We start from the raw sequence: 27,089 nt of genomic DNA, 5'->3' as shown, positions 1-27,089 counted from the left end.
TTCTTTGAGTCTGCTGTCCATTATGGTGGCCTCACCCACTTTGTCTATGGTGATGAACTGTCACCACATGGCTTCTATCAACTCAGGATCCGATCATCCTCATTGTGTTTAAACATTCCAGCTCAGTGACAGCAGTTCCCACAGTAATATCTGACCAACAGAGTAGGGTGACTGCAGAGTTCTTCAAGGATGATGGAACTAGTCTCATAAATTTATTTCTCAAGGCTCTGGTGAAAGATGTATCCTCTGGACATTCCTGGGGTGTATGAGCAGGTCTTCCATGACAAATTAACTCCAACATTCCAATATCTCTAAGCTTCTGGATCCCCTAATCTACATTATAGCAGGGCAGTTGTGGCATTTTGACCTCAGGTAATGTCAACCACTTTTTGATCCATGTTTCAGCCAACCATCCAAACAGTTAATGCCCTTTCTAACCCTTCAAGTTACAACACTGAAGGCAAGATCTCTGCTTGGTGGACCCAAATCAATAAATTCAGCTTGATCCAACTTTATATTCCTTCCACCATTATCCCACACACTTAATATCCATTCCCACACATAGTCCCCTGATTTATGTCTATATAGATTAGAAAATTCATGCAGTTCTTTTGGAGCATAGCATACCTCCTCATGGGTACACTTTGCACCTCACCTTTTAGGGCCTGTTGGACTTTAGTCTGATAATAGGTCTACTACTCTGGTGGGGATTGGTCATGGAAAGAAATAGAAGTGTCTTTCAAACCAATTGCCTCAAGGAATTCCATTGCAATTTCATCTGATTAAACAAGATTAGTTGTTCCAGACATATGAGTGAAGGCTGTTTCCCCAGGGGAGGCGGTTACAGGGTTAGCAGACACTGAACAGTTAATATCATTGGGTGGAGGTTGGATGGCAGACTCCTCTGGGGAGACTGTAGGCTGGGAAGCTGTTTCCTCTTTTTTTTATTAAAAGAATGATATTTATTTAATTATTTAAAGTAAAAGATATTTATGGTTTACAGAGCAGTAAAAATAAATCAGAATTTGAGCACTGGAAATACACTCTGAAAAAAACTCCTGATATGTATTATTTTAAAAATTAAAATGTAAATTAAATCTTAAATTGGTACAGTCAAGATACATTTTCCTAGGACATCATGATGAGTGAAGTAAGCCCACTTCAAAAGGACAAATACTGTATCATGTTACTTATACGAAATAAGTAGAATATGAAAATTCATAGTCAGAAAACAGAATGCAGTTTCCAGGGCCGGGGAGGTGGGGGTGCAGTGCCTGGCGTAGCGGGGCTTGGGCATGGGGCAACGGAAAGGCCTGGGTAGCGGCGGCGGCAGTGCAGCACGGGAACCGCATACCTGAATGCTTCAGGCTCTACGTGTCACCAGAACAAACACTTTAACAAACACTCAAGGTGCACAACACAAACAGTGAACGCGAATGTAAACCATGGACTCCAGTTAATAGGACAATTACAATAATATTGTCTTACCAATTATAACAAAGATGCCACACTAATCAAACTGTTAATAACAGATAAAACTGTGAGTGTGTGCAGAGGGGTAACAGGAACTGCACTCTCTGTGTCATTTTCCTGTGTATCTACAAATCCTCTAATAGAAAAAAGATGCTTCCTGAAGTTACTTTCACTGATGCAATGTAATCATGTAAAATATAAATCTGCAATTGCATGCCTATTTCTATAAAGGTACACAATTTATACCAAACATATATTTTTTAATTTTAAAATTTTTTTAAAAACTAACAACATACAAACATGAACATTCTTACCATATGATCTTGGTATATAAACAATAATTCACAATATCATCACATAGTTGTGTATTTATCACCATGATCACCTCTCAGAACATTTGCATCAATCCAGAAAAAGAAATAAAAAGAAAAAAATCTGTATATACCATACCCACAACCCTCCCCCTCACAGATCACTAGCATTTCACTCTACTAAATTTATTTTAACATTTGGTCCCCCATTATTCATTTATTTATTATTTTTTTTTGACTTTTAGGCCTAATTTTTTTTTTATTAATTAAAAAAAGAATTAACAAAACAATTAGAAATCATTCCAATCTACATGTACAATCAGTAATTCTTAATAACATCGCATAGTTGCATATTCATCATTTCTTAGTACATTTGCATCGATTTAGAAAAAGAAATAAAAAGACAACAGAATAAGAATTAAAACAATAATAGAAAGAAAAAAAAACCAAAAAAAACAAAAACAAAAAACCCATACCTCACATGCAGCTTCATTCAGTGTTTTAACATAATTGCATTACAATTGGGTAGTATTGTGCTGTCCATTTCTGAGTTTTTATATCCAGTCCCGTTGTACAGTCTGTATCCCTTCATCTCCAATTATCCCTTCTCTTTTTTTTTTTTTTTTTAATTAACGGAAAAAAGAAATTAACCCAACATTTAGAGATCATACCATTCTACACATGCAATCATTAATTCTTAACATCATCACATAGATGCATGATCATCATTTCTTAGTACATTTGCATTGGTTTAGAAGAACTAGCAACATAACCGAAAAAGATATAGAATGTTAATATAGAGAAAAAAATAAAAGTAATAATAGTAAAATCAAAACAAAACAAAACAAAACAAAACAAAAACCTATAGCTCAGATGCAGCTTCATTCAGTGTTTTAACATGATTACTTTACAATTAGGTATTATTGTGCTGTCCATTTTTGAGTTTTTGTATCTAGTCCTGTTGCACAGTCTGTATCCCTTCAGCTTCAATTACCCATTGTCTTACCCTGTTTCTAACTCCTGCTGAACTCTGTTACCAATGACATATTTCAAGTTTATTCTCGAATGTCCGTTCACATCAGTGGGACCATACAGTAATTGTCCTTTAGTTTTTGGCTGGATTCACTCAGCATAATATTCTCTAGGTCCATCCATGTTATTACATGGTTCATAAGTTTATCTTGTCTTAAAGCTGCATAATATTCCATCGTATGTATATACCACAGTTTGTTTAGCCACTCTTCTGTTGATGGAGATTTTGGCTGTTTCCATCTCTTTGCAATTGTAAATAATGCTGCTATAAACATTGGTGTGCAAATGTCCGTTTGTGTCTTTGCCCTTAAGTCCTTTGAGTAGATACCTAGCAATGGTATTGCTGGGTCGTATGGCAATTCTATATTCAGCTTTTTGAGGAACTGCCAAACTGCCTTCCACAGTGGTTGCACCCTTTGACATTCCCACCAACAGTGGATAAGTGTGCCTCTTTCTCCGCATCCTCTCCAGCACTTGTCATTTTCTGTTTTGTTGATAATGGCCATTCTGGTGGGTGTGAGATGATATCTCATTGTGGTTTTGATTTGCATTTCTCTAATGGCCAGGGACATTGAGCATCTCTTCATGTGCCTCTTGGCCATCCGTATTTCCTCTTCTGAGAGGTGTCTGTTCAAGTCTTTTTCCCATTTTGTAATTGGGTTGGCTGTCTTTTTGTTGTTGAGATGAACAATCTCTTTATAAATTCTGGATACTAGACCTTTATCTGATATATCATTTCCAAATATTGTCTCCCATGGTGAAGGCTGTCTTTCTACTTTCTTGATGAAGTTCTTTGATGCACAAAAGTGTTTAATTTTGAGGAGTTCCCATTTATTTATTTCCTTTTTCAGTGCTCTTGCTTTAGGTTTAAGGTCCATAAAACCGCCTCCAGTTGTAAGATCCATAAGATATCTCCCAACATTTTCCTCTAACTGTTTTATGGTCTTAGACCTAATGTTTAGATCTTTGATCCATTTTGAGTTAACTTTTGTATAGGGTGTGAGAGATGGGTCTTCTTTCATTCTTTTGCATATGGATATCCAGTTCTCTAGGCACCATTTATTGAAGAGACTGCTCTGTCCCAGGTGAGTTGGCTTGACTGCCTTATCAAAGATCAAATGTTCATAGATGAGAGGGTCTATATCTGAGCACTCTATTTGATTCCATTGGTCGATATATCTATCTTTATGCCAATACCATGCTGTTTTGACCACTGTGGCTTCATAATATGCCTTAAAGTCAGGCAGCGCGAGACCTCCAGCTTCGTTTTTTTTCCTCAAGATGTTTTTAGCAATTCGGGGCACCCTGCCCTTCCAGATAAATTTGCTTATTGGTTTTTCTATTTCTGAAAAATAAGTTGTTGGGATTTTGATTGGTATTGCATTGAATCTGTAAATCAATTTAGGTAGGATTGACATCTTAACTATATTTAGTCTTCCAATCCATGAACACGGTATGCCCTTCCATCTATTTAGGTCTTCTGTGATTTCTTTTAGCAGTTTTTTGTAGTTTTCTTTATATAGGTTTTTTGTCTCTTTAGTTAAATTTATTCCTAGGTATTTTATTCTTTTAGTTGCAATTGTAAATGGGATTCGTTTCTTGATTTCCCCCTCAGCTTGTTCATTACTAGTGTATAGAAATGCTACAGATTTTTGAATGTTGATCTTGTAACCTGCTACTTTGCTGTACTCATTTATTAGCTCTAGTAGTTTTGTTGTGGATTTTTCCAGGTTTTCGACGTATAGTATCATATCGTCTGCAAACAGTGATAGTTTTACTTCTTCCTTTCCAATTTTGATGCCTTGTATTTCTTTTTCTTGTCTAATTGCTCTGGCTAGAACCTCCAACACAATGTTGAATAATAGTGGTGATAGTGGACATCCTTGTCTTGTTCCTGATCTTAGGGGGAAAGTTTTCAGCTTTTCCCCATTGAGGATGATATTAGCTGTGGGTTTTTCATATATTCCCTCTATCATTTTAAGGAAGTTCCCTTGTATTCCTATCTTTTGAAGTGTTTTCAACAGGAAAGGATGTTGAATCTTGTCGAATGCCTTCTCTGCATCAATTGAGATGATCATGTGATTTTTCTGATTTGATTTGTTGATATGGTGTATTACATTAATTGATTTTCTTATGTTGAACCATCCTTGCATACCTGGGATGAATCCTACTTGGTCATGATGTATAATTCTTTTAATGTGTTGTTGGATACGATTTGCTAGAATTTTATTGAGGATTTTTGCATCTGTATTCATTAGAGAGATTGGTCTGTAGTTTTCTTTTTTTGTAATATCTTTTCCTGGTTTTGGTATGAGGGTGATGTTGGCTTCATAGAATGAATTAGGTAGTTTTCCCTCCACTTCGATTTTTTTGAAGAGTTTGAAGAGAATTGGTACTAATTCTTTCTGGAACGTTTGGTAGAATTCACATGTGAAGCCATCTGGTCCTGGACTTTTCTTTTTAGGAAGCTTTTGAATGACTAATTCAATTTCTTTACTTGTGATTGGTTTGTTGAGGTCATCTATGTCTTCTTGAGTCAAAGTTGGTTGTTCATGTCTTTCCAGGAACCCGTCCATTTCCTCTAAATTGTTGTATTTATTAGCGTAAAGTTGTTCATAGTATCCTGTTATTACCTCCTTTATTTCTGTGAGGTCAGTAGTTATGTCTCCTCTTCCATTTCTGATCTTATTTATTTGCATCCTCTCTCTTCTTCTTTTTGTCAATCTTGCTAAGGGCCCATCAATCTTATTGATTTTCTCATAGAACCAACTTCTGGCCTTATTGATTTTCTCTATTGTTTTCATGTTTTCAATTTCATTTATTTGTGCTCTAATCTTTGTTATTTCTTTCCTTTTGCTTGCTTTGGGGTTAGCTTGCTGTTCTTTCTCCAGTTCTTCCAAATGGATAGTTAATTCCTGAATTTTTGCCTTTTCTTCTTTTCTGATATAGGCATTTAGAGCAATAAATTTCCCTCTTAGCACTGCCTTTGCTGCGTCCCATAAGTTTTGATATGTTGTGTTTTCATTTTCATTCGCCTCGAGGTATTTGCTAATTTCTCTTGCAATTTCTTCTTTGACCCAGTCGTTGTTTAGGAGTGTGTTGTTGAGCCTCCACGTATTTGTGAATTTTCTGGCACTCTGCCTATTATTGATTTCCAACATCATTCCTTTATGGTCCGAGAAAGTGTTGTGTAAGATTTCAATCTTTTTAAATTTGTTAAGACTTGCTTTGTGACCCAGCATATGGTCTATCTTTGAGAATGATCCATGAGCACTTGAGAAAAAGGTGTATCCTGCTGTTGTGGGGTGTAATGTCCTATAAATGTCTATTAAGTCTAGTTCATTTATAGTAATATTCAGATTCTCTATTTCTTTGTTGATCCTCTGTCTAGATGTTCTGTCCCTTGATGAGAGTGGTGAGTTGAAGTCTCCAACTATTATGGTATATGAGTCTATTTCCCTTTTCAGTGTTTGCAGTATATTCCTCACGTATTTTGGGGCATTCTGATTCGGTGCGTAAATATTTATGATTGTTATGTCTTCTTGTTTAATTGTTCCTTTTATTAGTATATAGTGTCCTTCTTTGTCTCTTTTAACTGTTTTACATTTGAAGTCTAATTTGTTGGATATTAGTATAGCCACTCCTGCTCTTTTCTGGTTGTTATTTGCATGAAATATCTTTTCCCAACCTTTCACTTTCAACCTATGTTTATCTTTGGGTCTAAGATGTGTTTCCTGTAGACAGCATATAGAAGGATCCTGTTTTTTAATCCATTCTGCCAATCTATGTCTTTTGATTGGGGAATTCAGTCCATTGACATTTAGTGTTATTACTGTTTGGATAATATTTTCCTCTAACATTTTGCCTTTTGTATTATATATATCATATCTGATTTTCCTTCTTTCTACACTCTTTTCCATATCTCTCTCTTCTGTCTTTTTGTATCTGACTCTAGTGCTCCCTTTAGTATTTCTTGCAGAGCTGGTCTCTTGGTCACAAATTCTTTCAGTGACTTTTTGTCTGAGAATGTTTTAATTTCTCCCTCATTTTTGAAGGATAATTTTGCTGGATATAGGAGTCTTGGTTGGCAGTTTTTCTCTTTTAGTATTTTAAATATATCATCCCACTGTCTTCTAGCTTCCATGGTTTCTGCTGAGAAATCTACACAAAGTCTTATTGGGTTTCCCTTGTATGTAATGGATTATTTTTCTCTTGCTGCTTTCAAGATCTTCTCTTTCTCTTTGACCTCTGACATTCTAACTAGTAAGTGTCTTGGAGAACGCCTATTTGGGTCTAATCTCTTTGGGGTGCGCTGCACTTCTTGGATCTGTAATTTTAGGTCTTTCATAAGAGTTGGGAAATTTTCAGTGATAATTTCTTCCATTAGTTTTTCTCCTCCTTTTCCCTTCTCTTCTCCTTCTGGGACACCCACAACATGTATATTTGTGCGGTTCATATTGTCCTTGAGTTCCCTGATACCCTGTTCAAATTTTTCCATTCTTTTCCCTATAGTTTCTGTTTCTTTTTGGAATTCAGATGTTCCATCCTCCAAATCACTAATTCTATCTTCTGTCTCTTTAAATCTATCATTGTAGCTATCCATTATTTTTTCTATGTTTGCTACTTTATCCTTCACTTCCATAAGTTCTGCGATTTGTTTTTTCAGTTTTTCTATTTCTTCTTTATGTTCAGCCCATGTCCTCTTCATGTCCTCCCTCAATTTATCGATTTCATTTTTGAAGAGGTTTTCCATTTCTGTTCGTATATTCAGCATTAGTTGTCTCAGCTCTTGTGTCTCATTTGAGCTGTTGGTTTGTTCCTTTGACTGAGCCATATTCTCAATCTTTTGAGCGTGGACAGTTATCTTCTGCTGCTGGCGTCTGGGCATTTATTCAGATTTCTCTTGGTGTTGGACCCAGCAAGGTTGTAATATTTTTCTGTGAAATCTCTGGGTTCTGTTTTTCTTATCCTGCCCAGTAGGTGGCGCTCGTGGCACACGTTTGTCTGCGGGTCCCACCAGTAAAAGGTCCTGTGGGACCTTAAACTTTGGAAAACTCTCGCCGTCCTGGGGGTTCGCTAGCCGAAGCGGCTTGAGCCGGCCCGGGGTCCGAACGCAGGGAGGGTGTCCGAACGCAGGGAGGGTTGCTGGTCGCCGCAGCCAGGGAAAGAGCCCGTCCGAATTTCCTAGTCGGCCCTGGGCAACAAGCATGGCGGGAGGGCGCCAGTAGCAGCGGCCCGCCCGAGAGAGTGCACGTTCCCCGGGAGTCACGGGGTCACCGTTCTCCGCGGCCTGGGGGTTTCCGATCCAATTCTCTCAGTTGGTCCGGGGGCTGCGCGTGGTGTGGGCGCCAGTCGCCTTGGTTTCAGGGGACCACCTCTCCAATTCTCCCAGCCGGCCCGGGAAGGGGGAAGGGAGTAACTCCGGCCGCTTGCCCCCCCGCCCGGTAAGGCCCGCGCGCCTCGGCGATCTCACCCGAGCTGCTTCTCTCAGCCAGCCAGCCGTTCCAGGATGGGGTACGCTGTCTTTTTTATCTCTGTTGTGGCTTTGGGTGCTTTCTGTATCGTTTCTACTCCCCTAGTAGGTGTCCTGGAGAAGAAACTAAGATCCGCGCGTCTTACTAAGCCGCCATCTTCCAGGAAGTCCTCTTCCAATTCTTCACATATAGCTGAGTGAACAGTGCCAGTAGGTTAAGAACTGCCCAGGATCCCTCAGCGGCAGAGCTTGACGCTGAACCCAGATCTCAGGCTTTCATGTTCACGCGGTCTGCAGATCGGCTGCCTTCTACCCAATTCACGGAGCTTCTGGAACCCTCATTTATTTTTAATCCATATGTTTTACTTGTCTGTCAATAAGGTAGATAAAAGGAGCACCAGACACAATGTTTTCACAATCACACAGTCACACTGCAAAAGCTGTATCATTATACAACCATCTTCAAGAAACATGGCTACTGGAATATAGCTCTACATTTGCAGGCAGTTCCTTCCAGCCTCTTCATTACACTTTTATTAAACAGGCGATATCTATTTAATGCATAAGAATAACTTCTTGACTCTGTTTGGAATCTCTCAGCTATTGACACTTTATCTCATTTTGCTCCTCCCCATTTTGGTCGAGGTTTTCTCAATCCCTTGATGCTGAGTCCCAGCTTATTCTAGGAATTTTGTCCCATGTTAACAGGAAGGTCCACACCCCTGGGAGTCATGTCCCACAGAGGTGGAGGGCAGTGAGTTTGCTTGTTGTGGTGGCTGAGAGAGAGGCCACATCTGAGTAACAGAAGAGGTTCTCTGGGGGTGAATCTTCGGCCTAATTTTAAGTAGGCTTAGCCTATCCTTTGCGGGGTTAAGTTTCATATGAACAAACCCCAAGATTGGGGGCTCAGCCTATTGCTTTGGTTGTCCCCACTGTTTGTGAGAGTATCAAGAATTCTCCACTTGGGGAAGTTGAATTTTCCCCCTTTCTTGCCATTCCCCCAAGGGGACTTTGCAAATACTTTTTTGTTCACTTAAACATATTTATTTCAGTCCATTTCTTACCTCCATCACTGGTGGAGTCACCAGGAGAGGACAGTGCTCCAGCTCCCCGTGGCCTCCTTCAGCCTTCAACCTTCTGCCAGGACCCTCTCCTGCAGGGCTGCTCCTGGGTGCTGGGGCCTGACTGGGGGTTCCCTCAGCACTCAGGAGATCAGAGAGTTGGAGGCCAGGCCCGCAGAGGGACAGCGCAGAGCCTTTCTGTCTCACCACGGGGTCTGCCTCCAGAGTCTCACACCACGGACCAGTCGAATTCTCACCTGAAACACTAGCTGAATGGGTATTAGCTTCTTTTGCTCCTTCCACTGAATTCTTGGACCGCCGTTTTGACGCTTTTGTCATCAGTGACCTGGACGCTTTAGTGGAAACCTCAGTCTCTGTTTCAGCTTTGGAGTCTTTAAAGAATCCATCTGACAGCTTCTTGGATACCTCCCCTGAGCCAGTAGACTTTCTCTCGAACCTCTCACGCTCTCGGCTCTTGTCCCTGTCAGGGTCTCTCGAATCCTCCCCGTTCTTCCCTGTCCATTTGTCCTTCTCTCAGTCTCTTTCCTTGTCATGGCCGTGCTCCCTGTCTCGGTCTTTCAATTTCTCTTTGTCTTTCCCACCCTCGTTTTTCCTCTCCATCTCCTTTTCACGCTCGGAGTCCTTCTCCCGCTCTCTGTTGGCCTTGTCTTTCTCACGCTCTCGCTCCTGCTTGGCCTTGACTTTACTTTTTTCTTTCTCTCCTTCTCTGTGCTTGTCTCATTTGGAATCTTTATGTCCATCTCTGTCATTTTCCTTGGTCTTTTCCTTTTCTTTGTCTCTTTTTCTCTTGGTTTGCTCTCTTCTTTCAAATCTTCTTTCTGTTTTTGATCTCTGCTTGTACTTCTCTCTTTTATTTCAGAGTTTCTTCTATCCTCTTTATCTCTATGAATTCTGGACTCCTCTCCTTTAGCATTCTTATTATCCAGCTCTTGAGATTTCGGCATCAATAAGGATTTTCCTTTGGCATCTCCCTTCTCTCCAGATAAAACTCTCTTTACTGCATCCTCACTGGAGAGCTCGGTGATGGTGATAATGTCGTGCAGGTAGCGGAAGGGGGGCTTGCTCAGTAGCTTCTCCGTCAGAGGCGGCCACCGAATCACCTTCTCCAGCACCTCCTACGTGTGCCTCACCACCGCTGCATTCATGGCGGCGCCCTGCGCCCCTCAGCCGGCCCTGTCGGGCCTCCTCCGCACTGCCCAGCCGCCCCGGCCGGTCGCCGCGGGGGGTCCCCTCCCACCAAGCTGTTTCCTCTTGACAGGGTGGAAGTTGGGAAGCTCTTTCCTCAGGGCAATCCATTACAGGTCTATATTGGTGATATTTTGAGTATCTCTCTTACCAACTAACCCCTTGGACTGTCAGTGCCATCTTGATTATTGGAAACAGAGTCATTAGTGCCTCTGAGTCTAGTCCAAGCAGAAAATCAATCGTAAAAACCCATTTTTAAGATTCTGTTTCTCAAGAACCACTTCTGGTACTGAGCTATGTCAGTGAGGTTCTCTAGAGAAACAGAATTAACAGAAGAGACCTGTAAATATGAGATTTATAAAGGTTTCTCATGTAACCATGGGAATGAAAGAGTACAGGTTGTGAAGCTGGTGACTGCAATGAAGGGTCTGGATGAACTCCACAGGAGTGGCTCACTGGCTGAAGAAGCAGTGAAAAAGTGTCTCTTCTTCCTTAAAAGCCATCACCTGATTGGATTATCTCATTGTGGGAGATACGCCTTAGTTCATCGAATATGTGATTAACCACAGCTGCAATCAACTGACTGATGATTTAATAAACCAGCCTTCTGGTTTATTAACCAGTCATGAAATATCCTTGCAGCAATGGTCAGGCCTGTACTGTCCTGACTAGAAAACTGAGCATAACCATTCAGCCAAGTTGACACCAGAACCTAACCATCATAGGTGTGTTCATTGCTCCTGGGATGTCTTTGTTTCTAGGTCCCATAAGCAGACCAAGATAGTGAGCATGTATACATGTATATCTATGTTATTGTAACTATCTACCTATATGCTATCTATATGTCTCTTTATTTATCATCATCATCTATCTATTCACAGTATGTTCATGCTGAAATCTCCAGATCCATTCCAATATCCCAGTGTTCATTCTAGTTTTTCTCCTTTCCATATTTATAACTCCTTTATCCAAAAGTGAGAAATCTGGTTCCCATTATTTCTAGAATATGTAGTTATATGCTCAAGCCTATAATAATCAAAACCACTAGAAAAAGCAATTCTACTAACTAGCATGCAATGTTTATATATCGTTCATTATTTGAAATAATTTCTATATACAATAAAATGTATATATCTTGTTTGATTCAATGAGTTCTGAAAAATGCACAACTGCTAAGCCACAACATTATCTAGATATGGAACATTTCCATCACTCCAGGAGGTTCCCTTGATCTCTTTTGCAATGGCTAATGATTTTTTTTTCACCATAAATAATGTTATAACCTTCACCACCACCCACAAACTGAAAAATAGAAAGAGAAGGAAGAGAACAATACACATGTCAGCTATCTGACAAAGTTGGCCACAGTCAGGCTTCCTGACGTGGCCCCCCATGAATTTGCAGCCCACCTTTTCTTTTCTGTTTTTATTTGCAGGGGCAGAATCTGATAAACTCAGGAGAGGAGAACAGCTGAGATTTCTGTACTAATTTCATTTTCCCAATCTCAACGACACAGTAAGTTACTTCTCCTCCTTTGGAAAGGCTTAAAAAATCAGAAATAATCCGCTCATATATATTTTCCCTCCCTGGGTATGGAGAGGAAGCTCTTTCCTTTCTATTGAAATATGAAGAGTATGATGAGAGAACTCATAACAATTACTTTCTTCTTCTTTTTTTTTTTTTTAAATTTTTTTTATTAATCAAAAAAAAGAAAAGAATTAACACAACATTTAGAAATCATTCCATTCTACAAATGCACTCAGTAATTCTTAGTATCATCACATAGATGTATGATCATCATTTCTTAGTACATTTGCATCGATTTAGGAATAGAACTAGCAAAACAGCAGAAAAAGATATAGAATGTTAATATAGAGAAGAGAATTAAAATAATAATACTAATAATATATATATATAAAAAAAGGAAAAAGAAAAAAACAAAAACAAAAGATACAAACACACAAACAAACAAACAAAAAACCATATTTCAGGTGCAGATTCATTCAGTGTTCCAACCTAGTTACATTACACTTAGGTATTATTGTGCTGTCCATTTTTGAGTTTTTGTATCTAGTCCTGTTGCACAGTCTGTATCCCTTCAGCTCCAATTACCCATTATCTTACCCTGTTTCTAACTCCTGCTGGTCTCTGTTACCAATGATATATTCCAAGCTGATTCTCGAATGTCGGTTCACATCAGTGGGACCTTACAGTATTTGTCCTTTAGTTTTGGGCTAGACTCACTCAGAATAATGTTCTCTAGGTCCATCCATGTTATTACATGCTTCATAAGTTTAGTCTGTCTTAAAGCTGCATAATATTCCATCGTAGGTATACGCCACAGTTTGTTTAGCCACTCGTCTGTTGATGAACATTTTGGCTGTTTCCATCTCTTTGCAATTGTAGATAATGCTGCTATAAACACTGGTGTGCAAATGTCCATCTGTGTCTTTGCCCTTAAGTCCTTTGAGTAGATACCTAGCAGTGGTATTGCTGGGTTGTAATCCATTCTGCCATTCTATGTCTTTTGATTGGGAAATTCAGTCCATTAACTTTTAGTATTATTACTGTTTGGATAATATTTTCCTCTACCATTTTGGCTTTTGTATTATATATATCATATCTGATTTTCCTTCTTTCTACACTTTACTCCATACCTCTCTCTTCTGTCTTTTCGTATCTGACTCTAGTGCTCCCTTTAGTATTTCTTGCAGAGCTGGTCTCTTGGTCACAAATTCTCTCAGTGACTTTTTGTCTATAAATGTTTTAATTTCTCCTTCATTTTTGAAGGACAATTTTGCTGGATATAGGCGTCTTGGTTGGCAGTTTTTCTCTTTTAGTAATTTAAATATATCATCCCACTGTCTTCTAGCTTCCATGGTTTCTGCTGAGAAATCTACACATAGTCTTATTGGGTTTCCCTTGTATGTGACAGATTGTTTTTCTCTTGCTGCTTTCAAGATCCTCTCTTTCTCTTTGACCTCTGACATTCTAACTAGTAAGTGTCTTGGAGAATGCCTATTTGGGTCTATTCTCTTTGGGGTGCGCTGCACTTCTTGGATCTGCAAATTTAGGTCTTTCATAAGAGTTGGGAAATTTTCAGTGATAATTTCTTCCATTAGTTTTTCTCCTCCTTTTACCTTCTCTTCTCCTTCTGGGACACCCACAACACGTATATTTGTACGCTTCATATTGTCATTCAGTTCCCTGATCCCCTGCTCAAGTTTTTCCATTCTTTTCCCTATAGTTTCTGTTTCTTTTTGGAATTCAGATGTTCCATCCTCCAGTTCACTAATTGTAGCTTCTGTCTCTTTAGATCTACCATTGTAGGTATCCATTGTTTTTTCTATTTTTTCTTCTTTGTCCTTCACTCCCATAAGTTCTGTGATTTGTTTTTTCAGATTTTCTATTTCTTCTTTTTGTTCAGCCCATGTCTTCTTCATGTCCTCCCTCAATTTATTGATTTGGTTTTTGAAGAGTTTTTCCATTTCTGTTCGTATATTCAGCATTAGTTGTCTCAGCTCCTGTATCTCATTTGAACTATTGGTTTGTTCCTTTGACTGGGCCATATCTTCAATTTTCCGAGCGTCATCCATTATTTTCTGCTGGTGTCTGGGCATTTAATCAGATTTCCCTGGGTGTGGGACCCAGCTGGTTGAAAGGTTTTTCTGTGAAATCTCTGGGCTCTGTTTTTCTTTTCCTGCCCAGTAGGTGGCGCTCGTGGCGCTTGTCTGTCTGCACGGCAGTCGGCCCGGGAAACCGCGCGTGGAGGCGGGGGTCGCTGGCCGCCGCGGCTTGGGAGAGTGCCGGTCCTAATTGCCCAGCTGGCCCGAAACGCCAAGCGTGATGGGAGGGCCCCGCTATCCAACGTTCCCAGTCAGACCGGGGAGCCACGTGCGTGGAGGGGACCCCAGTCGCCAGCCGCCCTGCCGGGAAAACGCGCGCCCCTCGGGTACCTCACCGCAGCAGATTCTCCCTGCCCGTTCAGCTGTTCCAGAATGGGGTATGCTGTCTTTTTGGTCTCTGTCCTGGCTCCGGGAGCTGTTTTGTATTGTTTCTGTTTCTTTAGTTGCTTTTCTGGAGGAGGAACTAAGACCCGCGCGTCTTACTAAGCCGCCATCTTCTCCGGAAGTCCAATTACTTTCTTCTTAAATAATAGTTATTAACATACATGGTATTTTAAGGAGCACTCAATAGAGCTTTCTTAAAAGCACAAACTTTTCTTATTCATCTTTGAATTCCCCAGCATCTACTATAGATCCTTGTACAAAGATGCTCAGAATATATTATTTAATGTTTGAATGGATAGAAGAATGAATGAACAAATCTTGCCTTCAGTGTCCTCTGTTCTCCCATTTATTTTCCTTTTTAAGTATTACTCACCTTTGGAAATGGTCTACATAGGTGTGCACCCAGCAATCTTAGTATCTCATCTCAAAATGAGTAAGTTAATTCAAACCCTTTAAAAATGTTTCTATATTGTATAGTAAGCAGTCAGTCCCTTTATGACATCAGCTTATTCACATTTCTTTTATAGTTTTTATACAAGTTGTTTCTAACATACAAGTTGGTTTACAGTGTTTTTTTTTTATGGTTTCCTTTCTCCACTATTTTTTACTTTTTTTGAAAAAAAAAGTTGAATCAAAAAGAAACACTAGAGTTATTGTAGACAAGTATCTCACTCCTCCAATTAAGGATCATAGTTTGACCCATGTGGACCAAACATCTGGAACAATTTTGGCCACAGATGAGGGGATAATCACTCCTTTTTCCAATCCCCAAACTAAGTGTTTGTTTGTTTTTTACATTAGTAAGGTGCTCATAACTCTTAGAGAAAAGGGTTTCCAACAAATTCCCTTTGGTCTACTTGAAATAACATTGCATAATAATTGGATATTATCTGGGCTGTTTTTATAGCCCTCTGCTATTGATGCCCCTTTGCTTGAACTGTTTCATATAGCCTAGCAGCAGAGAACTATCTTGTGGGAGGTGGGGAATGGGAAACAAAAAGTTATTTTCCTACAGTCCCATAGTCAAGCTTTTTGCCAGGACCCAGGATCACCATTCCTCTCTCTTTGTGAAGAGAACACTATTTTTGTGAGGAGAACATCTTTCCATTATACCTGGGATGATGATCAGTGATGACATCCAGTTATAACATTTCATTTCTTGTTTCTCATAGCAAGCAGGCAAAAAGTTCTCATTACTCCGAGCAAGATTTTAGATCATCTCCAGTTATGCATCACTTCATGGTTGTAATTTTCCTAAGTTTCCTTTTGGAATGGTCTGTCTCAAGTCTTGCAGTACCATATTCTTTATGTGTTACCTGTGCTGAAGAAACTATGACCAAATGGCAAATGACCAAGGAGTATCCTGGCCTGACAAAGCAGGATCCTTCAGGGGTCTCCTGACACTTTACTTTCATGCTATCTAATGATAGGGGGAAGATGGATGCCACACTTTAGAAGAATGGTCAATCATTGTATTGATTATCTAATGCAAATTGAATAAGGGGGATGATCTTTCTTTTGCTTGGCAATAACATGGTTGAGGAAAGTAATGACACTTCATATGACAATGATCATAGGTTAGAACTGCCAAGTATGTTGATTTATTCTATACCAGCAGCTTCGAGACCACCATCCACAAGTTTAAACTGGTTAGTTATTTATGTAATATATTTGTCTTTTTACTGAGTTCATTTAACTTTCAACTCTGTGGCTTCTCTATCTTCATTGGAACATTATATAATGGCATAAAGTTTGTTTGATCCTTCGGTCTTCTCTAATTTCCAACCTCTCTACTCTAACTTCATTCTCAGCCATTTATCTTGCTTCCAATTACATGTAAGAAAATTAAAGCAATCAGAGGAAAACTTTCATAAACACCTAGCACCCATCTATACTGTTATCCAATCTACCTTCTGCTCTGTCATTATAGATGGATTATCTATGCTCCTTTCTAAAGCCAGTTTCTCCACCTGGGCACTAGATTACATCTCCTCTCATGTATTCAAGGATATCACTCCAGAAATTCTTTCCTCTTTTTCTTATATCACTAATTTCTCCTCTAGTGGATCGTTCTCTTCAGAATACAAGCATGATATTAATACTCTCCATCTTTAAAAAAGTTATTTTGATCCTACTTTGCCAGCTACTGCCTCATTTCTCTACCCACTCCTCACTTATTCAGTAAAACTTCTTAAAAATATAATTTATATTCACTGTTTTCAATTCCTCTTTCCCACTCTCTTACACTCAGTACAATCTTAATTTAACCCCAGTTCACTACCCATTACCAAATCTGTTCTTGTCAAGATCTCCTGTGATCTCCATATTGCTAAATCAAATGTTAAATTTCAATCCTGTTTTTCACCATTTAGCAGCATTTAGCAATGCTTATTGTCCTTTTTTTTTCTTCCTTGATATGTTTAGTTGACTTGGCTTCTAGGAAAACATATTCCCCTGGTCTGTATTTCAATTTACTTTTCACTCCTTATAAATAAACTTTGATGGTTCAATCCTTCTCTCTAACATTTAATGTTGAAATACTCAGTGACAGTTCTTGTTCTTTTTCTCTTTCTGCACTCATTGCCTTGATATATTCATCCAATCTCAAATCCTTCAAAGTCATCTGTATTGATAAGTCCCTAAGTTATATCTCTTGACTAAACATCCATCCTGACCCTAGATTTTAAAAATCCAACTGCTTATTTGGATGCCTAATAGACCCCTTAAACTTGTCCAAAACTGAACTGATCTTCCCTCTCATACCTGATTCAATTGAAGTCTTCCTTCAAATTGAAACTCTGACCTTACAGTTACTCAGATTAAAACACTGAAATCATTCTTGATTCCCTTCTCTTACATGTCACATCTAATCTATCTAGGAAAGCAGTCAACTTAAATACATTTAACAGATCTCTGCTTTGTATCCCCTCTATTGCTACCTCCATGCTTCAAGATTTCTAATAAGTCTCCTTCCTTGCTTATGTTATTGCTCTCCTTTGGTTTATTTTAAACACAGCAACCAAAGTATTCCTTTAAACAAAGACCAATTCACTCCTGCTCAAACTTTTCCCCTTGCTCCCCATTATCCTCAGAATAAGAGCCAAAACGTTGATCATGACTAACAAGGCTTTATATGATCTGGTGGCACATTTCTCCTCTAACTCTATCTCCTATTGTTACTCCACACTTACTGTGTACAGACACATTGGTCTCTTTGCTCTTTCTCAAACATATCAGAGACTCCACCTTCAGGCATTTTCATTGATTCCCTCTTCTTTGAACTTTCTTGTCTTAGATATCAGCATGACTAACTTCCTCAGTCTCTTTTAAGTGTTTGCCCAAATTTCATCTTTTCAATGAGTCCTATCCTGACCACCATATTTAAAACACAAACTTTCCCACCAAGGAACTCCTATCTCTGTTCTATTTTTATGGCCTTTTTAAGTCTGAAGCATAGCATTTTACTTACTTGTTATGAGTATATTATTGTGTTTTACTCCCACCATGTAATGTCCACGAAGGACGAGGTATTTTTCTCTGTTATATCCAGTGACTTATCACTAGCACCTGGAATGGTGTTTAATACATAGTAAATGTTTAATGAATGAATAAATGAATGAATAAATACCTCAGACTATACAATTCAAAGACAGTGTATTTGTCAGGCTATGCTAAATACTATGATAAATACCTCCAACATTTTAATGGTTAAATAAAATAAATGCTCATTTATCATGCATATCAGAGTCTAATGCATATTTATGGGGGTACTTTTCTCTACATGTCATTCAGGGACCTAGATTTCATTTACACAGGGTCTTTTCCATCTCTAGAACTGCTCTGTCCAATGCAGTAGCCACTAGTCACATGTAGCTATTTAGATTTAAATTAATAGCTTTTTAAAATTAGGAAGTAAGTCATTCAGTACTCCTAGGCACATTTCAAATTTGTGATAGCCACATGTGGCTAGTGGATATTGTATCGGGCAATTGTCTTTTAGAACATTTTCATTGTCATAGAAAGTTCAACTGGACAGCGCTATCCTAGAGCCTTGGGTCTTCTATTAGATCCTTTACATCCAGCTGGAATGAGAATAATAAAAGCATGGAGAAGATATACATTCTTTTTAAATCATCAGCCTGGCAGTGATGCAATTCTCTGCCCACATTTCATTGGCTAATCCCACATAAAAGAGAGGCTGGGAAACTGCTGTCTGGTAATGTGCCAGGAAGTCAGGAACTCAGATTTGGTATGCACTAGCAGTCTCAGCCACAGAAATCCTAGTGCTTAAATTTGGCCCAAATAATATTTATTTGCACTGTTTTATTTCAGCCAGTAAGATGGTGTTATTAACTAGGACTCCATAGACTTGGAGGTCATGGCTCTTACAACATTGCAATTTATATAATTTTAATTCAACTGACACCCATACTTCCTTGACTCGGTATTATAATTGTCCAGTCTCTCTTCTATTCTCAGAGAAGTGGTTTCATGTGATATCTTCTATCTTATTATTTGTTTCAATCTATGGACTGCCTTTTGCTGCTATTACAATGGAACTGCTTAGAGCCATCCATAGTTGAAGATACTCACATATAGTCAAGTCTCCTTCTGCAAATATTCTCCTAGTATGTGGTTGGGTATTTTTAATGATTAGAGTTTTGGTTGCTTTCAATATATGGCCAATTCTGGCATGAACGGAAATTTACATATCTCTGTCACTTGCCAGCAGCTGAACCAGGCTTGCATTCCAGGTCCCATGCTTGTAGGTAGCTGGTGTAATTTTGGGTAAGTGGTTATAACTTCAGCCTTGAACAGTTAAAGCCTTGTAGTGGGATTGTGGGATTTGTGTTGGAAAAGAAAATATCAACTTAGGACCACTTTATTTCAAATAAATATAGGACCTGAAATTATATTTCCTATGCCCCCATTCAACTATATATTCAATGTTTCTCTTTCTCTCAACCCCAAATTCTTCCCTTTGTGTCTTGGATCTTATGTACTTAACTGATACCTTGATCCATACTGGATAAAAGCAAGTTTTCATTTAATCTATCCTGATTTATTCAGTGAGTTATCATCAAATTCTTCCCTAAAATTGTGTCAATAAATGTATGGGAAAGTTTCATTTTCATACTATATGCTTAATTAGTATTTTTCTAATTCATGACTATTATCCCAATAAACTTCATTTTCATTGCTCTTAATACTCATTAATGATAACATCACTTCTGCTAATTTTGCTTTAAAAAAGAAAGTTTCCAGATGCCTTATTTGGATTTAACTTGGTCTTTTCATGGTGGACATGCCCAAATATATACCTCTTCGTTAAGGAATTAGTTTCTATTTACAGGAAAGGATAGAGCAGGGAACTAACATTTCCCGACATTATATTACAGCTGATCCTTAGATGACTAAGTCTGTCTGGTTGGCCATTAGATCTGGTTTTCTTACTTCTCCAAATTTTGCTGTTTTTACAACTAATCAAATGCAATAACAGTTGCTGCAAGCTATAAAAAATTGTGATGATATAATAGAAAAATAAAAATGTCTGGGCAAATAAGAAGTTTCTTCTTGCAAATTGGTTTCCACCATTTAGTTTGAGTCATTTTAGCTCTTTATTTACATTTCCTAAGCAATCACAGCCATTTTCAAGTGCTGTGATTCAGAATACTGATGCAAAGGAAAGCAAAAGAACAAAAAGTAAAATCTAAAAATGGTAAGCTACTATGTTCCACTCACTGGCCTCTCCTCATCAGATGTGTAATGGGCAGTGGAAAATTAAGTATGAAAGCCCTTGGTGTTTTCCCAAAGGACATCATGATGGAGGATTATGAGCACTGGAAATGAGGGCCAGTAGAGATGAAGAGTCCACTTTGCTCTCTAAAGCAGTGTGCTTAAAGCTCCTGGGAGCCGATGGCTACTTTGAAGGTAACTTCAGCCCTCCCCTAAGAAGCAGTTTCTAATAGAAAGGTAGAGAGCAGGAGTGCTGATGCCATCAAGACGGTACTTAGAGTGACAGCATGGCCTAGGGGGAAAGCACAGGCATTGGAGATAGGCATACCAGAGTTAGATTTTTGTTTCAGTCACTTAGATGTTTAAAGATAGAACAGAGCTTCTCAAACTTCAGTGTGCACATGACTCACCTGGGACCTTGTTAAAATGCAGCTTCTGATCCTGTGGTAGAGTCCAAAATTTCACTTTTCTAATTGGCGCCTAGAAAATGCCAACGCTGCTGATTTGCAGACTACCCCTAGAGAAACAAAGGGCTAGAATAGACTGCTTAATCTCCAAGTTTCAGCTTCCTTCTCTGAAATTTAGAAAATAGTATCTAATTACAGAATGGAGGTTTTGATTATAAATAATATATGTAAAGGATCTAGCACAGTGCTTGGCACATAGTACGTATTCATTAAATGGTAGTAATGTGGAATTTTTCCCCAACTAATCAACTTCATGTGCTTTGGCTATTAAAGCAAATAAGCAATTCAAATGTTTGGTCATTGTTATACCAGTGACTTATCACACCAACAGGGATTTGGCGCAGGAAGCTTGCATTGTTAATATACTTAATCGAGTTTATTTTTAAATGAATATCTAACTACCTGAAAACACTAGTTCTCTCTCTCTTTTTTCTCGTGACTAAAATAATTCAGAGTAGGAGAAAAAATATGAAACAAAGGATAGAATTAGCAATTCCCTTGATTAATATCACTATGGGAAACTTTTAAAAGGAATAAATAAGACTGCTTGGGATATTAGATGTGATCTTCAAACAAATTAATGTATAGTGTATTAAAGAAACTTGTTTGTAGACAGGCTGAATAGTCTTGATATGCTAAAAATAAAGACACAATGAAGCACCAGAAGAGCTTCCAGGGTCTCATGGCTATTTTTCCATTGGTACTAAAATTCTTTGTATCTCTTTTACATTTGAAAACTCTAAGATTTTACCACTTTGTGTAATTTCTTTGGTAACTGTTTCAGATTTTATAAAGTTAGACTTTTGAGATAATTAGGAGTTCTATTCTGGGTAAAGTACAGGAGTCCCATAATTACCCACTGAAATCCAGGGTAATTATCTACACTTGTGCCTCTTTTCCCTGTGGCCCAGCAAGCTTGCCTTTTTATGATATGGCAAGTGCCTAAAATGTTCTCTCAGGAGGAAATGGCTATGATGAGGCCTGCTTCTTTCCTCTGCAAGATCAATACAAAATGTCCAGGTTACTTTACCACTGTCTGTACATCCTGAAAATGACTTTGAGTCGATTTTATGAGCAGATGAAAATTTTAGCAATAAAATATGTACATGGTAAAATGATAAGAAGATATTTCATTCATAAAAAATTTAAGAGTTATAATTTGTTTCCTTGAGTGGTAGTTTTAAAAATTAAATGGTTAAAATTTTATTTTTCAGAAAAGAACTTCTCTTAAAAATATAACTAGTTATAGCAACTTGTTTTCTTTACAGTCAATTTTAAAGTAGAATAATAAATTCTAAAATTAATATGAGATAGCATTCCTTTTCTAAGTAGTACAAAGCAATTTTGTGTAAATTTTTGTTCAAAGCAAGTTCTAAGTAGTTCAGAAGCTTTTCTAAGTAGTTCAAACCTTCAAAACATATTTGGGATATAACTAGGAAAATGACATTATTATCTCAATTTCAAATATAGAAGAGAGAGAAAATTTACAATGGCACTAGAGTCTAAAGGTGACTTAGAAGTATTTTTGCCCTGGATTTCTCTACTATCTTACTCTCTTGTCAATGCAGAATTGGTACAGCTAAAATGAGATTGACTCCTTTGATCCTAAAAGATATTTAAGAAGTTGATCAACCAACAAATTTTTATTAAGCAATGTCTATGTGCCAGGCATTTCATTTGGGAAGCAGCAAAATTGGCAAGCAGCAAACCAACATGGTTCTCATTTTCAGGGAGTTTGCAGTCTAGCAGGGAAAGAAAGATGTTAATCAAATAATCATAATTTGGAGCTTACAAGCAAGGACTGACTGATGATCTACACTTTGGAGTTCTTGGTACAAATAGTAATTGAAGCTCAGAATAAATGAGATTAGCTGTACAGTGATCCTGAATCCTGATATGTCAGAACAATTTAGAAAGGTATACAAAAATTCTGAAGATCAGGCTCCAACCTAGACCAGTTAACTCATATGACCCTCTGGGGGAGGCAGAATTTCTTAAAACTCCCCAGGTGGTTGCAAAGGGTAGTTAGAATTGAGAACTACTGGTTGAGAAGAGAGAAAAAAAGCAAATAAAAGTTATTACTAGGATTTTCAAAGAGCAGCTTTAAAGAGGAGTTGGCATATTAAATGTCAAGAAAAATGATTTGATCAATGGAATAAAGGAGGGGTTCTACTCTATCTTGGCTTCCAACTTGATATGCATGGAATTCAGAATTCTGACATTCTTCTCCAAGCATCAGAATGACAAAACAGTTTTACGGGTTTCCAACATGAATACTGTTCTCGTAGTTTTGGCATTATGTACTGAGAAGACATCTCTGTGCTTGAATGTTGCTGCTTTTCTACTACAAAAAGACATCTGGACTTGTCCATATCAATACCTGTCTGAATATAACCCTCGCTCATGGTATGGCTTCTCCTACTTCCCATTTCAGATTTTATACTCATTCTCTAAAGACATTGGTGTTTTTAATTTCAGGGCTAATAGGCATTGTTACCTATGTACAAAACCCACAGTGGAACATAATTTCTGTCTGAATTTAAAGAAACCCAAGTTCAATTCAGTAAGTATTTTTTATTCTGAGTATTTACCACTGTAATAAGTCTAGGAAGTGGAGAAGGATAGAGAAGGGAGGAAAAATCAAACACTGTTGTGTTTGGTGACCTTACACTTTTTATTTTATTTCATTTTAAAAACATTTTTATTGTGAAATGCCACATATATACAAAAAAAGTAATAAGTTTCTAAGTATACTACAATGAATAGCTATAGAACAGATTTCAGAGTTGGTGTGGGTTACAGTTCACAATTTCAGGTTTTTCCTTCTAGCTGCTCCAAGACATTAGGGATGAAAAGAAATATCAGTGTAATGATTCAGCAGCCATTACTCACTTGTTACATCCTATCTTCTCTGTTATCACTCCTCCTTCTCCTTTGATCCTTCTCCCAATCTTTATGGATATTTGGGCTATCCCATTCTAACTTTTTCATGTTGGAAAGGGGTGTTGGTAATATGGGATGGGGGATGGAACTAGTTGATGTTCTTGGGGAGGTTGGCCCCTCTGGGATTCAGGACTCACCTGGCCAAGGAACCATCTGGAGGTTATAGGTTTCTGGAAAGTAATCTTAGTGCATGAAACTTCTGTAGAATCTCAGATACAGCCCTAGGTGTTCTTTAGGGTTAAGAGGAATAGTGTTGGTTGGGGTTTGGCAAATTGTGGTAATATAGCAATATCTAGCAGAAGCTTACATAAGAGTAACCTCCAGGATAGCCTCTTGACTCTGCTTGAACTCTCTTAGCACTGATACCTTAGTTTGTTACATTTCTTCTCCCCTTTTTGGTCAGGAAGGTGTTGACAATCCTGCAGTGCCAGGGTCAGGCTCATCCCTGGGAGTCATGTCCTACATTGCCATGGAGATGCTGGATGTCATGTCCCACGTAGTGGGGAGAGTAATGATTTTCCCTAGAGAGAGAGCTGAGCCTAGAGAGAGAGAGAAGCCACATCTGAGCAAAAAAAAAAAGATGTTTTCTGGAAGTAACTCTTAGGCACATGTTCTAGTTTGCTAGCTGCTGGAATGCAATATAACAGCAACAGAAAGGCTTTTAAAAAGGGGATTTTAATAAGTTGCTCGTTTACAGTTCTAAGGCCGAGAAAATGTCCCAATTAAAGCAAGTCTATAAAAACGTCCAAACCAAGGGACCATCAAGAGGTTACCTTCACTCAAGAAAGGCCTATGAATTCAGTGTTTCTCTCTCAACTGGGAAGACATGTGGTGAACATGGCAACAGTCTGCTAGCTTTCTATCCTGGCTTCTTGCTTCATGGAGCTCCCTGGTGGCCTTCTCCTTCACCTCTGAAGGTTACTGGCTGGTGGACTCTGTGGTTCTCTCATCATTCTGTTATGGTTCTGAGGCTTTCTCCTCATTCTCAAAAGGAACTCTTTCCAAAATGTCTCCTCTTTTATAGGATTCCAATAAAGTAATCAAGACCCATGTAGAATGGGTGGAGACACATCTCCATCTAATCAAGGTTAATACCCACAATTGGAGTGAAGATAACCTAAACAAGTTTCCAACCTACAGTACTGAATTGGGATTAGAAGAAACAGTTGCTTCCAAAAGATTGATTAGAATTAAAGCATGGCTTTTCTAGGGTACATAAATCCTTTCAAACCAGCACATCTATAGGTAGGCTTAGCTTTTCCACTTCAGAAATAAGCTTCATAAGAGCAAGCCTTAAGATCAAGGGCTTGACCTATTGACTTGGGAGTCCCTAATATTTGAGTCAGTATCAGGGGTTTCCCCAGTGGTGAAGTTTAATTGTTCCATATTTTTTCTCTAGTTCTTCAAGGGACTTTGTCAACATTTTAAAATTATCTGCCCAAAATTCTCTGGGAAATATCTGGGTATTACATTAAGCTGTACAGAATTACAAGCCCTCATTCCCATTCTGGGCTTCATGTGTTTTGGTTGTTTAAATGAGCTATCCAGACAGATTGAGTTAGATTATGTGTCACAGAAAATTTAGGTTTTGGATAAAATAAACCTCTCTCTTTGGTCTCACACACTAGGTAAGGTTCTAAAATACAGACAGTGTCATCCTTTATCCTATATTCTGATTTACCTTAGGCCTGACCAGATCAGCTTTGTTCTTGTCTCTAATTGAAGCTTGATCTCTTTTTTGGTTTCTTTAACAGTTGTTGTATGTAGCAAGGCTGAGTTTCAGAGCTGTAGAACTCTGAGTCTTTGGTGACACGCAGGTATCCAAAGTTCCAGGGAGATACCAGGTTATGCATGTATAGCACAGCATCTCAAAATCTACAAATAACATTTTCAGCTCCAGACTAAATGTAACAACTACAAGAACTTACAACCTAGGCCCCAATTTTCTTATAAGTATTTCTAAAAGAGACCATGTAATATTTGTTGTTTTGTTTCTGGCTTATTTTGCACCACATAAGGTCCCCAAGGTTCACTCACCTTGTTGCATGCCTCATGACTGCATTCCTTTCTTTAGCTACATAATATTCCATCATATGTATGCACCAATTGTGCTGGTTTGAAAGTGTTGTGTAAAGCCATGTCCTTTAATCCTGATTCAATATTGTAATGTGGAAACCTTTGATTAGACTGTTTCCAAGGATACTGACCCATCCAATTGTGGGTGTAGCCTTCTGATTAGATGGAGATATGGCTCTGCCCATTCAAGGTGGATCTTGATTAGCTTACTGGAGTTTACTGGGTTCATTTACTGGAGTCCTTTAAAGGGGAAACATTTTGGGGGAAGCTCAGTCATTGGAGAATGGTTGCTTCAAAGCCAACAGAAACACAGACGTGTGGAGATGCTTAGAGTGCTGACAGAGCAAGGAGACATTAGACATGGATGTTTGGAGATGAAGAACCCAGCAGACATCATCATGTGCCTTTCTATGAGATACTAAGCAAGTCAAAACCCAGAGTTGTGTCCCAGAGAAGTTAAATGAAGTCCCACAGACAATTAGAGAGGACACCACTGGCATCAGAAACTGGAAGTAATGGAGCCAGGAACAAGGACCAGAAGAGCCAGCCACATGCCTTCCTATGTGACAGAAATTGGCCTTTCTTGAGGCAAGTTATCTTTATCTGGATATCTTAGTTTGGACATTTTTATGACCTTAGAACTGTAAACTTGTAAATCAACAAATTCCGTTTTTAAAAGCCATTCCATTTCTGATATATTACTTTTCAGCAGCATTTAGCAAACTAAAACACCACAGTGCACCATTCTACTTCTCAGTCAATGTATCCTTCAGCCACCTCCATCCATTGGGCATTATGGATAATGTCCAAAGTAAACAGCCCATGTTTCACATTGTCCTCACTTAGTTGTGCAATCAACACTGTCAATTTTAGACAATTTTCATTGTTTCAAAGAGAAAAATAACAGAAAAACAGACCCTCACCAAATGGAAAATCCAAACTTCCCCTTAACTCTTGTTTCCCCCCCCACCCCCAACTATTTACCCCTAGTATTGTTAGTGGTAATGCTGATGTTTTCAAGTGTGTAAATGTCTGTTTGTATTACTGCTTTTAGCTCTTCTGGGTATATATGAATAGTGGTATTGCCAGGTCATAGGGCAAATAGATATTTAGTTTTCTAAGGAACTGCTACACTGTCTTCCATGGTGGCTGTACCACTATACATTCCCAAGAGCAGTGAATAAGTGTTTCTATTTCTTTACATCCTCTCCAACATTTGTAGTTTCTTGTTTGTTTAATAGCAGCCATTCTTATAGGTGTGGTGATAGCTCATTGTAGTTTTAATCTGCATTTCCATTATA

At 38.5% G+C, this 27,089-nt stretch overlaps 1 long non-coding RNA gene across 4 annotated transcripts in view; it reads right to left on the bottom strand.

The window, feature by feature from the left end:
• LOC143691684 (uncharacterized) overlaps nt 1-27,089 on the bottom strand; it is a 212,407-nt gene that overhangs the window by 132,714 nt on the left and 52,604 nt on the right. The window lies entirely within an intron of this gene.

The sequence above is a fragment of the Tamandua tetradactyla genome, chromosome 7, assembly GCF_023851605.1.
Source record: "Tamandua tetradactyla isolate mTamTet1 chromosome 7, mTamTet1.pri, whole genome shotgun sequence".
Lineage (NCBI taxonomy): Eukaryota > Metazoa > Chordata > Mammalia > Pilosa > Myrmecophagidae > Tamandua > Tamandua tetradactyla.
Note: the sequence above shows the minus strand (reverse complement) of the source record. Positions and strands in the feature narration are given on the sequence as shown.